At 35.7% G+C, this 8,085-nt stretch overlaps 1 non-coding gene across 1 annotated transcript; it reads left to right on the forward strand.

Annotated features, from left to right (window-relative positions):
* The first annotated feature begins 5,983 nt into the window (after positions 1-5,983).
* On the forward strand, positions 5,984-6,090 carry LOC132302057 (small nucleolar RNA R71). The gene has a single exon (XR_009480719.1). It is a non-coding gene; the product is annotated as a small nucleolar RNA R71 (small nucleolar RNA).
* Positions 6,091-8,085: the final 1,995 nt, after the last annotated feature.

Consider the following 8,085-nt stretch of genomic DNA (forward strand, 5'->3'; position numbering starts at 1 on the left):
ATTCTAAGTGGTTTCCACGAAATACATATCTTTACTTTTGCAGAAAAGTACTCTGGTTACTCTCGATGTCCATAGGGGTATGGATGCACATTTTGTCAGAAACATTTTCTTTTCTTGGGGTGTTTTTCATAAATATCTTTTGAAGATATTTTATTTTAGGAGTTTTTAAAAAAATATTTTTGGGAGATATTTTCATTCTAAGTCATTGGTGCAGTTATCACTTTTTAGAGGGGCCATTGTGCAATTAGTGAAAGTTATTGCAAAATGCCTTATTTTGAGCCTGGATCCTCGTACGGGATTCATTTTCACTTTTCGTTGAGTCGTGTACTCTTAGAATTGTCTTCTGGTTGTTTTCCCCCAGTTTTAGGGTTTCTAACCCCAGTTGCAACTTATTTGGGGCATATCTTTCTGATCGGAACTCAGTTTTCGACGCCGTTTCTTCCATTGTTCATATTATCTCATTTCAGTTATTTTTTATTCATTGAGTTTCACCATTTGAGCGCGTCTGCTCAAATTTCACTTTTCCGGACCCGGCAGGTCCCTTTCGGGGCACTTTTAGGGTTTTGCTATAAATAAAATGTTTTAAAGTGAAAAATCACTTTTTCCATCTTCCTGCCTCTTGGTCGGAAGCCATGGAAGCCCATGGGGCTACCACATTCTCTCTCTTCTTTTGGACTTCCTCCCTTTGCTAAAAAGTCGTAATGTTTTTGTGTTTATGTTTGTCTTGACTACACGCATCTTTTCCCCTTATTAAAATTCGTTTTTGGCCATTTCTTGAGTTCGGGTTTGGGGCCAAGTTAGGATTTTGGTATGTCCTCTTTGGGGTTTTATGTTCACCGTGTTGTCCCCGACATAACCTAGGAGTATCGTCAGATTCAGAGCACTTTTCTTTCGGTAGGAAATTGAAATTTCATCTCAAATGGAGGTAGGGGTTGTTATAGTTTATATTTTTGTTGTACTGCATGCTATTAATGCTTATACAACTTGTATGCATGCTTTTATTCATAATGTAGAATTTAATTTAATTATTTTATGTGTTTAAGATTTAATTCTCATGATGATATTCAACTTAGAATTAAATTGCGGCATGCTAGTAAATTAGGCTTTGGTATGCTTGTTAACATATATTAAATTGGGATTATTTGAATGAGAATTGCACTTTTTATTTAATAATTTCCTTTTGTGAAAGTTTAATTCTCATGCATGTACCTTGCATGAAATTAACTTGTGATATGCTTTTAAATTAAGTCTTGGCATGTTCTTTAACATACTTTAATTTGAGAGCATTTGGATGAGTTTGAAAATTTAGAGATTTTAATTAAAAGAATTAATTAAAATCTATTTAATGGCTCCATTGGCTTATTTAAGTTTTTGATGTAATATATGTGATGACCATGCTATCTCCTTTAACATAAATTAATTTGAGGTTATTTGGAATTGATTTAGAATATAGAGAATTTAATTATTTTTATTTAATTAAATTCTATCATAGTATTCCATGGATCTAATTATGTTTTAGAAGTTGTTTCTATGTTTAGATCATGGATTTGGACTTGTTGCGTATTCACTTGGTTATACTTTAAGCATTGAGTAACATTGTTGTTAAATTTATACTCATGAGGTTATGTTTTCAATATTGAATTATATTGTTATAGCGTATAACGAATCGCACACTGAAAATTCGACATGTGATGTTATTATAGCGTGTAACGAATCGCACTCTTAAGATTCGACATTATCATCCTATAGTAGTTGTGGATTTAGATCATGAATTGTGTGGTTTCAACCTACTTGTACATGGAATGTAATTTCGTGCTTTATATATTTTGTATATATGTTGTTAACTTATTTATTTTGGAGTCACTTGGGACATTGTTACGGAGACATGGCTAGAGTTTGGCTCTAGTACGAGAGGTATGAGTTCTCTCTATTTTATAATGCGTACTAAGGTGGTATTCCAAGCGGGTTAATGCCCGGTATAACAGTAGTATTTGGTTTTATCCAAGGATTTGATGTCCAAGTCTCCCACTACTTGATTTCGCATTCAATTCCAAGTTGACAACCAATGTTTAATTATGACTTGTGGTTTTGGTTATTAGCGATTTAATGTTGTTAAGTATATTTATGCATTACGATTTGTAAGGAATCATTGCATGTTTTAAATGTTATTAAGTACATTTATACATTATGATTTATAAGGAATCATCGCATGTTTTTAATGTTGTTATGTACATCTATGCTATAAATGTTCAAATATAGCTTATGAATGATCCTATAGATTCATTTGGAACATAGACGTTAGGTGGCATGACTCACTTTAGTTGTTTTTGTGTTTTAGATTTCAAGTCGATGGCTTTGAGAATTTATGTCTTGTTACTTTGTATAGCATATTTTTATGTTATTTAAATTGCATGAATGATGTGATTTATGCTAGAAATATTTTAAGGTAATTTATGATGCTCCCTGAGTCACACCTTTGACATAAACGTTAGGTAGCATGACCTTTTGAATGGTTTCGTATTAATGTGATAATTTTGTAAAACGTTAGGTCCTTACATACTCATCTCCTACGAGTAGCTTTATGTTACTCACTCCAAAGTTACCAAAGTCATTTTTCAGGTACAGAAATCAAGGTTGAGATTCTTATTATGCTTGGATGATTTGTGGATTTGAAGGTTCCATTCTTGTGAAGATTGACTTGAAATGCCATTAGTAGCCTTATATGTCAAAATGTATATGTTTGATTCTAAACATGTAAAGTGTACATGAGTGCACTTTTTTTAATGTATTTGACATGTATGAGATAAGGCCATAGGCCAATGGTATCTAATTTGCATTCTATACATTTTCAATTTTAAGGTATATCATGAAAATAATGAAAAAATGTCAAGTCATTGCTTCACCATGTTTACATCAGGTATGGGAATTCCATTTTTTTTTTCTTTCATAGGGTCTCATTAATCATGTTTGAAGTGTGGCCAAGGTCCAAACGGTAATTTGAAATCATTTGTTAATTTTGGTTTTCAAATTTCCCATTTCTTGTTCATTTTCGCCCTTTTGGCCGTTGGGGAGTCGTATTTTGCATTGGCAATACTTTTAAGCCGTGGACCATTGTAGCACGTCCTAATAGGTAAGTTACGTTTGCGTGCATGATCGTTTTCAAGAAAAACCTCTTCCTTGGTGATTTGAGCCTCCTATGGACTCATTTGGCATTTTTATTGCATAATCTGGTTTAGGGGCATTTTGGGGTTTTCTTTTGGGAAATAAATTCCATCATTGACATGATCACTTAGAAAACGTGATTTTTGTTAGGGGGGTTTCTTTTTCGTGTTTTTTTAGAAAATGTTGTCTTGGTACCAAAAATTCCTCGCGAAGTTCAACTTTCAGTTCACATTTTAGTAACTTTTTAACCCTCTTGACCTAATTTATTAGGAAGGCATTCTGGGCATTTAACAACGAGTTTTTCTTCATTTTCTTCCGCGTTGTCAAGTAGAAACTCGATTTGGGGGGGGGGGGGGGGGGGGAAGGGGTGTCTTCTTTGTGTTTTTTCAAAAATGTCATCTTGGCCCTCAAAAACCCATTTTTTCCCCAAAAAAACCCCTATTGTCAGCTTTTTGCTGATTTTTAGTACAAGTGTACGGGTGGTGGATTCTCGTAACCGGTTACGTGTGCTTGGGCAGAATATATGACCTCTGTTTTTGCCTCCTAACTGGTTAGGAAAGTCTCCTAGCCAGTTAGATGTTCTTTGGTTAGTTCATTTTGACCTTTTTACTCCCTTTTCTTCCGTTAGCCATATCTTCTTCATCCGGATTCCGAATCAAGTGATTTTTGAGTCCAAGTTTATTAATTTTTCGTTATCTTTCCAATGGGGTACTCGGTAGCACCCATTTTCATCTTGGAAATGACTTTTTTGCCCCTAGGTTCAGTTTTGTCTGTTTTTGAAACGTCGCTTCCGCATTTATTTTCTTTGGGTTCCGTGACCTCATTGAGGGTCACATTGGTGTCTTAGAGACGCGTTGTATCTCTAGAGACCGTTGTTTCATCTCTTACTTCCATATTCTGAATTTATTATCGAATCTACGTTCGATTCATCACATGACGCACTGGCCTATAAACCAGGGCGGTCACATAACCCCCTATACACCTCGACAAAGCATGAATGGTCACTTAAATTGGCACGTGACCCCTGATTCTAAACTTAAAAACAAAAGATATATATACATACATAGACATGCTCGAAGATTTAAAAATGGAAACTAATAAACATGGGAAACTCTAGATCTACATAAGCCAACATGGAAAACACAAAAATGAAACAAAAAATGGAAAAATGAAAACTTACCCAAAGTTAAGGAGATTAGTGGAGATGACCAAGAGAGAGAAAAGAAAGATCGAGAGTGGAGATGGAGTTTTGGAGCTTTGGGAGGTCGCCGGAGGTGAGGAAGTCAAGGGAAGTCGTCGGGAGAAGGGGAAAGCTTTGATCGATGTAAAAATCGATCGAAATGACCCTTGGGTCATATTTTAAAAAATTGTTCCTGACATTTTCGATCAATCACATGGGTGGAATGATCGATCGGACACAGATCGATCATGAAGGTACTCCGATCGATTAAAACCACAAAACAACAAAATATTTTTGAAAATTGAAAATCTTTTTGAATTTTTTTTTGAAACAATAACCGAGCGAAGAATGATTGATCTCACTTCAATCGATTCAAGGCCTGAAAACCTACAGAAAGCTTTGAATGATACATAGAGATATGATTTTTCAGAATTTCACAAATTTTTCTAAGTATGGAACATAGATCGATCGAAAGGAAAGTTGGATCGATCTAGGATTACTCAGATCAATCAGAAAGAAAGTTCGCCCGATACACTGAGAGATGAAATATGTAGAGAATTTTCGCACGATGGGATTGAAAGATGGGAATATGTAAGGATGATGTTCGATCGATTGAACTTCTTCTCAGATCGATTGAACAGGCACTAAATGCCTAATTTGAAGATGAAAGCACATGCATTTCCTTTCAAAGTCTCAAACACTGTGTATGATCCAAGAATATATCTAAACGACGCAAGAAACGAAAGTGAAATAGAAATGAGGAGGAATAGGGTTGAAAACCCTATGAATTACTAGTATTTAATGTCTCTAGCAAGACGTTGGGCTCTTCTTGTCTGGATCAAAAATCTTGTTATGCATCCCCTCCTTAGTGGGGTGAAAAGCACTTTGAACCCTACCCAACAAATTGTTCCCTAAGGAAGTCATTGGGTTTGATTCAAAGGGAATTGATGGTCCTTTATCAAAGCAATTCTTGGGCCTCCATGCCCTTTCAACACTTGGTTTGAAAACATTTTTCCTTGAAGTCTTTTTAGAAAACAAACCATTGGAATGTTCAATATCAAGACAAGACTCAAAATTTTCACATTTATTTTCAATGCATTTTTTAACAACACAAACCTCTTCATGTTTGTCCAAAGAATTGGGGATTGGATTGAATATATTCAACTTCACCTTCATATGCCCAAATGAAATTTTCATTATCCCCGTCCTACAGTTTATGTTGGCATTAGTAGTTGCCAAGAAAGGACGGCCAAGGATAATGGGAATTTGGCTCTTAGGATTCGTGACCGGTTCAGTGTCATTGACAATGAAATCAACCGGGAAGAAGAACTTATCAATTTTGATCAACACATCCTCAATAATACCCCGGGGCTTTTTGATGGATCGGTCGGCAAGTTGCAAAACTACCGACATCGGTTTTAAATCTCCTAAGCCCAATTGAACATACACCGAGTATGGAAGAAGGTTTACACTTGCTCCTAAATCAAGAAGAGCCCGGTTAATGACATGGTCACCGATGATGCAAGAAGTACATCGTCCTCATGCCTATCAAGATATGAACCATCCATGGAAGCATCTACCATTCCTTTATGATTATCCGATAAACTTTCAAAGAAAAATTATACCAATTGCCATTTAGGAATGTCATGATGTGGACACTTCCTAAGCAAGTCATTGAGGCGCTCCCATACCTCATGGAACATTTCCCCTTCCCCTTGAGAAAACTCTCGAATTAAGGTTCTCATTGCATTGGTCTTTGAAACCGAATAGTACTTTTTCAAGAACTCTTGTTGCATTTCTACCCAAGAAGTTATCGAAAAAGGTCTAAGATTGTTGAACCAATATTTTGCTTTGTCTTTAAGGGTAAAAGGAAAGAGTTTTAACCACAAAACTTCTTCCGGCATTTCCGTGTATTTCACGGTAGAACACACTTCAAGAAATTCATCTAAATGCTTGTAGGGTTCTTCACTTGGAAGTCCATGATAGTTGGGAAGCATTTGGATAGTTTGTTGCTTGATCTCATAATGGTGTGCTTTAAATGGAAGTAATTGAATACACATTGGTGCATTGTACTCATTTGGCACATAATGATTTCTCAAAACAATGGGGGGATTCACAACCGGTGGCGCTACATGAGCACCATAGTTTCCTTGAATAATGGGAGGTTGTGGTGTAACAAAAATTGGCCGAGGCATTCCCAATGTAACGTGGCCTTGTTGTTGTGGAATGAACGGTCTTGGCATGCCTAATGGGACTTGAATGTTGTCATGATGCACATTAGAGTAGAGGATACCTTGTTGGTCTATGTGACCAAGGTCTTCCACATGGTCCTCATTGTGCTCCTCCATTGATAAAATTGAGTTACTAGACTTACCTCTTCCCTTAGAATTATGAACAATAGATTCAAGATTCAAATTAAGTGGGATAAGAGTAGGATTTAACAATTTACGATCATGCATGCACAAACAAAACAAAAACAAGCAACAAGCAAGTAGCAATCACTTCTCCTCTACAACAAATCAATCAACAAACCTCCACATATGATGTTCCCATACTCCCATGCTTTGAACAATATACAAGAAAAATAAATTGCCTCCACGCGGGCTAACGATTAATCTAAAATATTGAAAATTGCCACCACGCGGGCCGACGATTTAACTAGAGATAGAGTTAGGAAAGCTCACAAAGGGTCCTTAAGTAACTTCAAATTGATTTTCAATTTTTTTCCTTGCCTTGCTTTTTTTTTTTTTTTTTTTTTTTGAGCTTTTTATGCTCTTGCTTAGCTTAACTTGGCTTGTTTGTTTCTTTTGCTTTTTAATTTCCCTTTACTTCACTTCCTTAGCTCAATGCACCTAATCAATCAAGAACAACACAATAAGTCACCAAATTAAAATTAAAATAAAGACAAGGTCAAAAGAGTACTAATTCCTGATTGATTTTCAAAATACGATGTTGCCAAAATCCCAGGCAACGGCACCAAAACTTGGTGTGGTCAATAACAAGCACAGAAAAGATGGTAGTGTGGCCAAGTTTAAATTTAGAAAATGCCACTACCAATACTAACTATAAATATAACTATGGTGAGTAAGGATCATCCCAAGGGATATGGAGTGTATTTTTGCTTGGAAATCAATGTCGAATTAGTAGGTCAAGAGATCAAAAATGGTTTGATTGGTTAATTAAACTATAATTTAAACTAAGCAAAAGCAATGTGAATCAACTAAAGTAAGTAAGGAGTAGAGAGTATGAGAGAGTGGTCTTGGGTCGTAGAGTTCACCACTAAGCATTACCTTCCTAGACATTTAACATTTGATGGATTAAGGGGGCATTTGTGTTATAAATGAAAGTGTGTGCAATTGATTGAAATATTAGCATGGATGGCCAAGTAAACATATATTGTCTAGCCAAACTAGTGAATAGCACAACATATCAAATTAAGCCATTAATCCTTCCGTAAGCCCACAACCAATGTATACTCAACAAATTAGAGAAATATACTACTGGCATTCATAAGCATGGAACATCAAATAACAAGAATGGATTGTGCACCTATCCAAGAAACTAAGGCAACTATACTACAACTAAGCTAGTGACATGGAAATTAAACTAGTTAAGCTAAAGGTGTTGCACAATCCATCAAAAAATAAGTATGAACCATCAAATAACCACAAGAGTATTTCATTTAAGCACCATGCCTTGACCATCACTAGATTCATAATATCAACACACATAAACATGCATCA

This window comes from Cornus florida, unplaced genomic scaffold, assembly GCF_030987335.1.
Source record: "Cornus florida cultivar Cherokee Brave unplaced genomic scaffold, ASM3098733v1 CherokeeBrave_3.0.0_Hap2_Chr03, whole genome shotgun sequence".
In the NCBI taxonomy this organism is placed as follows: domain Eukaryota; kingdom Viridiplantae; phylum Streptophyta; class Magnoliopsida; order Cornales; family Cornaceae; genus Cornus; species Cornus florida.